We start from the raw sequence: 6406 nt of genomic DNA, 5'->3' as shown, positions 1-6406 counted from the left end.
GGTTGGTCTCTCCTTCCACTGCGTGAAAATTTAGATACGGTGACACAGAATAAGTGTCACTGTATCCATTTCGTCACACATATCCCTTTCAGTCCAAGTGACACCAAAGCCGCCGCCACCATAGATACCATACGGTGACCTTGAAGTTTTGTGACCGTAGGTCTTAAAAAGCGTGACTAAAAGGTTTCAATATCTTTGCTGGAATCAAGCTTTCGTCTATTAAGTGTGACTAAAGGTAGCAGCGGTCACATGAATCTATTTTCAATGTGACTGTTTCTACTGTATAGTCACAAACATTTATGTTTTAGCGACAGCAATTTAAAACAACAGTGAAAAAATGTAGCAAGTTCAACATGATTTTCTTATAAGTGTGGTCGTTTCTTAAATATAGTGACGTGAAAGCTTGTTTTGGCACATTGAATTATAATTACAGTGACAAAAGGTTTTAAGTAGTCACACATTTTTTCCCCATCAGTGTGGCTATAGAGTATGTCTAGACACACTAAAACTTTTTAAGTTTTGAGAGAGGCTATTATCAAGATTTAGGGAAAGAGTTTATATATTTGAATGACATTCGGTGTCGTTCAATCACGCAATATGTTATTTTTCAGTGACATTTGCCAGCATTCTGTCATACTAAAATAAACAAATGTTATAATTTTATCTATGACATTTTGTATCATTTAGTCACACAAAACAAAAACAAGTCACACTGTGTGACTAATGTTTAAGTGTGGCTATTGTCTATATTTGGTGACACATATTGTATCTGCCCAAGTTTCAACTTTAAGTGTGGCTATTGTCTATCTTTTGTGACACATAATGTTTTTACCCATTTTTAACTATAAATGTGACTAAAAACCAAATTCAATTAATATATTGTAATTCTAATTAAAAAATCATTAAATTAACATGAAACCCCTAGCTAATGGATATCCAAATCATATCATATATTGATAATAATATATATCCATACATAAGATTGTTCATCACACTAAACATTGAAGTACAATATATATTATCGATTTGTAGGTCGTCTTTGTTGATCGATCATCCTTGTGCCAGATCATCATGCAGATCTTCGTCCCTTAAACTAGGTTTTGATTTTTTCTCTTCTTCTTTGGTGGTGGTGACTCTGGTGGTAGGAGGAACAAAACATGGATAAAAGTTAATATATATGATCAAAACATGAACAAAACATGGATAAAACAGATTAAAACCAAAGTGGATCAAACTTACTGCATATATGATCAATGTAAATATAATTCACTGCATAATAATTCCCAACCAAATGGAAACAAATAAACTGGATGTTCACTTCCCACATCATCAAATGAATTCACAGCCAAATGGATGCGGAATATATCAATACCGAAATAGAAAATAAATTAATTAAGCTCATTAAGTTACTTACTTATTCAAATATATGAAAACCAAAGCAGAACTGAGAGCAAAGAGGAAACCAAACCTGTAACTCGGGACATTTGATTAGTCTTTTTGGCCAGGCAACAAAGCCACCTAATGCTTGTTCAACTGTTGTAGCTTCGTCTGTTGGAATTGGTTAAAATGCACAAGGTTTTTCGGCTGTATCAACTGAAACTTTCAGGTCATCTTTTTGAATTGGTATGCCATGAAATTTTATGACTTTTGTTTGATCCTGATGAATGTGGACTGTACCCATTGCCACAATATCCCTCATGCCCAGATGATACAACTTACACTTGTACGTATTCTAAAAACATTAATGGCATATATATATATATATATTAATTAGCATCATATATAAAGTCAAAATCAATATATATTATGTGCATTCCTTACCACCCCTTCCTCAACTTGTAATGAGATGTTTGTTGTATCAGTATTGCTAGTAATTACTTCAGATGATGTAACTAGCCTTTTGTTCTTCTTATTTACTTTGATCTTCTTTCGCTAAAATACATTCAATCGATTAATTACATCAGCAATTAATCACATACACTTAATTAAAGAAGTATTTGTTAAGTAGTTATCATTACCTTTTCATTTGGACAGGTTCTATATTTTTAGACATAGGAGTGATGCCTTGTCATTCCACAGCCTCCAGGGTGTCCATAGAAATGCTCTACAATATTTCAGTTAATTATAATATATTTATGGAAAATCACATTAAAGGCATAGTATAATTAAGTCACCCAACTAGCTAGTACTTATATAATATATGCAAAAATGTTAAGGCATAGTAATTCACTTACAGCTGGTTGTGCTAGAGATGGGATATCGTTTGGCTTCGATAAAGTAATTCCCTTTTGATTCAGACAACCCAAAAGTTCTGCAAATTGATTTTGTGTTTGTGTCATCTGTGCAGAAAGGTCTTTGAGTTGTGTATCTTTTTTCAAATTGGCCATTCTCTCATTTTCAAGTTGATCCTTCAGGTTTTCAATTATCTGTTTGTCGGCTGATCCATTTTTTGCTCGACAACCCGGCCAATACTTGCTTTTGGTCAACCCATAACCCACCCCTTTCACAAATCCACCCTTTTCCACGCCAAAAACTTCTGTGAGGGCATCCATTCCCGGTTCAAGGGCCAGGGCTCTTTGTTGTATTTGGGTTTCATTGTGTTCCTGTAAATGTCAAAAGAGTTAAATAAGTGAGATGATTTTTAACAAAGTAAACATATAAATAATTATATATAAATAAAGAATATATAAACCAAAAAAAGTTTGATAATTATGTTAAACTTAATAATTACTATTTTTTCTAAAATGGCTTTCACTTCATCATTCTTGAATTCCCTTTTTTTGTTTTTCTTTGCTTTCCTCCACATGAGTGCTCGGGAAGGGACTTCATCAATTGAAAGTTCATTTTCTCTTACCTTGTAATATGCACAACAAAAGTTAAGCAGCAAACACACAATCACATCAGACATGCATACAACTAGAGGTGTGCATATCGGTTTTTTTGAAAACCTGTTTCGGTTTTTAACCAAACCGGTTTTTTTAACCATGACCTGTTTAAACCTGTTATAGAAGCATAAAAACCTGAACCGATACTAACCGGTTAGAACCGGTTTGTAACTGGTTTTAAAAAACCGGTTATTTAAAACCGATCCGCAGAAACCGGTTTTAAAAACCGGTCCGCAGAAACCGGTTAAAAATCCGAAAAATAACTGGTCTGAGCTGCTGTCTTATTTTAGTCTGCAGCTGCTGTTTTTGTTTTTCTTAGCCATGGTTCAATGGTTGTGTATAGTTGCAGCTCAGGAACCATGAGTCTAATATTGTAAATTAGTTTATTAACTGGAATACAAAACTGGCAGTGATTTGGGTTGGCTAGTATTCTTGGAAAAATCGGTTTTGGCCCTAACTGTTTGCCACTTTGTAACGCGTTTGGTCTTTATCACTAGCATACATTAATATAACTGTTAAAACAAATATGAAATGACTATTTTACCCTTTTACTTAATAGCGAAAGGACATACATGAGAGACATTCGGTTGCATCAATGAAAATGTAAAAAGTGAAAACATCATACGATTAAGTCTTGGAACAAACGGTTACATACAAACTAGTTAAATACGAATACCCACTACTAGTATATATTATTTTTAAGAGTTTTAGGAAATTGGAGGATGGTGTGGTTGAACCCAAACACCCGCCACCCTTTTATACATACTTGAAGATGAATTATTGGCAAAAAAACAACAAAAAAAAACGGCTATAACCCAGTCCCAACGGTCATATATGACCTGCTGTGAGCTGCTGCATTAAACTAGTTAAAAAAACCGGTTTTTTCTATCCGTTATTGGTTAACCGTTATATAACCGGTTATTTTCTTAAATCGGTTTTTTAACCGGTTTAAGGAAAAACCGGTTATATAACCGAACCAGCAGAAAATATAAAAAACCAGTATAAAACCGGTCTAACCGGTTATAAAAAAACTGGTTTTCCATCCTAACCGGTTTCGATTTTTTTTTTTATTTCAGTTACATAATCAGTTTTTTTGTACATCTCTACATACAACCAAAAAAAGTTTGATTAATTAAATTAAGGAAGTGAAGTTACCAGCTTATCTTTGAGATAAGTATATCCTCCTCTTCCCTGGTAATGATCATAACGGTTCTTTGCCCTAGCTTGTTTGGCTTTAATCGACAATCCCTTCCATACACAAGTTTTAAATTTTCCATTAATTAATTAATTAGAGTTTTCAAGATCATCAAAAAACAATACTTAATTAGAATAACAGATCGAGTTAATTTATAAAACCTTGAACTTCTCTGACTGTGTATATGCAACAAAGTTGTTCCAGTCATCTTGATTCACGAATGTACTATACTGTTGAGGCACCTTGCCAAGTTTCTTCGGCTTACTTAGGTTGGGTAGTATGTATCCCTCATACATTTTTCTTCTAAAATTCCGGAGCATGGTACCAAGGTGAGTCATTATCTGACGCCTACGACATGCATCAACCTCATAGAATTTCTGCAATGTATATGTTAACAAAAATCAGAAAATGAAAACTGTAAAATTAAACTACTGCAAATTAACAAGTAATTAGAGAAGAGTTAACTGTAATTTCAACCCAAATAGCATCCTTTGTCTCTTTAGGCACACTCTTCCACGACAAAAACCTTAAACCCACATTGTATCGTACTCGATCTCCCAAATAACTTACGATATCTGATTTATATTCACCTGAAAACTTATCTTGTTCATCAAAAGTAATTATTCGTTTTCTTCCACCAGAGTGTACGTAGTCTCTTCCTATTCTTGGTAACCTAGTCAGGCCCTGTGCACAGGCCCTTTCGAACGCTTCTTTGAATTCAGGTGATGGTCACTCGCATCTTCTACACTCGCATCTTCTAAATCGTGGTCCTCTTCTGTATAGGATGTTGCATCGCTATCATCTTCTGAAGAACGACCACTACCTACATGAGTATCATTATCCTGGTTGATGAGTTGCTGCGATGAGTTGCTGCGTTTCCGACGCCAAGTCTTTATCTTTCATCATCGTTGAATTTCGTTGAATTTTGCAAGGAATTTAATGCAACTGTAAACAAAAAAAACATATTAAATACCAAACTAAATGCAACGGTAAGACATTCGTTATCCCAAAGAAACATATTAAATACCCAATTTAATGCAACTGACCGTGGATGGTGATGAAACGATGGTGATGAATTGGGGAATTGAACTGGAAAGGAGAGATGAGACCTAATATTAAATTTTCATATATGGTGGGGGAAATATTTGGTGGAGAAAATTTTCTGAAATTTTTCATTAAATTTGGTGGGAAATATTTGGAGGGAAAGTTTTCATTTGATCCCGATTGACCATCATTGGACCTAAGTGAGCGTGCGTGTTTGATCCCGATTGACCTTCATTAGACCTAAGTGAGCGTGTTTGATCCTCATTGACCATCATTGGACCTAAGTAGGGTTGTCACTTTTACCCGAATCCCGACCGAGGAAACCCGAACTTACCCGACCCAAAAAACCCGATCTTGAAAAAAGACTAACCCGAACCCGAAGTAATTCGTGTTGGTTCTTGGTTCAAAAATTTGTATTTTGGGTCAACCCGAAAAAACTGAATAAAATTTTAGTTTTAAAATAAAATTTTAATAAAATTTATAATGGTTGGACTTTGTTAAATTTTACACTTTTTTGGATTGACTTATTGTGTTATGTTGGTTTACGCTTATTTACGTTACAAGATAGAAGAAGAACATGTTTTAATTTTAGAATTGTAGTTTATATATACATACGCATATTGTTTTTAAATACCCGAAACCCGATTATCCCAACCCAAAAAAACCCGAACCCGAAGAACATGTGAGATATTTGGGTTGGGTTTCGGGTTTAGATTTAAAAGTTTGAAATTCGAAGAACTCGACCTAAAAAACCTGAAACCCGAAAAATCAGCCTAAAGGACGCCCCTAGCCCTAAGTGAGCGTGTTCGGTTCTCATTGACCATATATTGGACCTAAGTGAGCGTGTTTGATTCCGATTGACCTTCATTGGACCTAAGTGAGCGTGTTTGATAAAGATTGACCATCATTGGACCTAAGTGAGCGTGTTTGATAAAGATTGACCATCGTTGCAAGTACCTCCATTTTATAAGGGTTTAGGGTTCATTGATCGATTGATTGTTTGGTGGATGGGCAAGTAATGTCCCGTATGTGAATATATAGAAGTTGAATGAAGCCATTAAGTGGTTACCTTTTAATCATGGGGAATACCTAGGGGTGCAAACGAGCCGAGCTACTCGTGAGCTACTCGAGATCGGCTCGTTAAAAAGCTCGATCGAGCCGAGCTTAATCGAGCAAGAGCCCGAGCTCGAGCCTAAAATTAAGCTCGTTTAATAAACGAGCCCGAGCCCGAGCTTCACTTATCGAGCTCGAGCCAGCTCGCGAGCCTAAACAAGTCTGTCAT

The sequence above is a fragment of the Bidens hawaiensis genome, unplaced genomic scaffold (genome assembly GCF_021521415.1).
Source record: "Bidens hawaiensis isolate Kalapana, Puna unplaced genomic scaffold, B.hawaiensis_p1.1 tig00028232_1, whole genome shotgun sequence".
NCBI lineage: Eukaryota > Viridiplantae > Streptophyta > Magnoliopsida > Asterales > Asteraceae > Bidens > Bidens hawaiensis.
The sequence above is the reverse complement of the archived record's forward strand: the minus strand, read 5'-3'. Positions refer to the sequence as shown.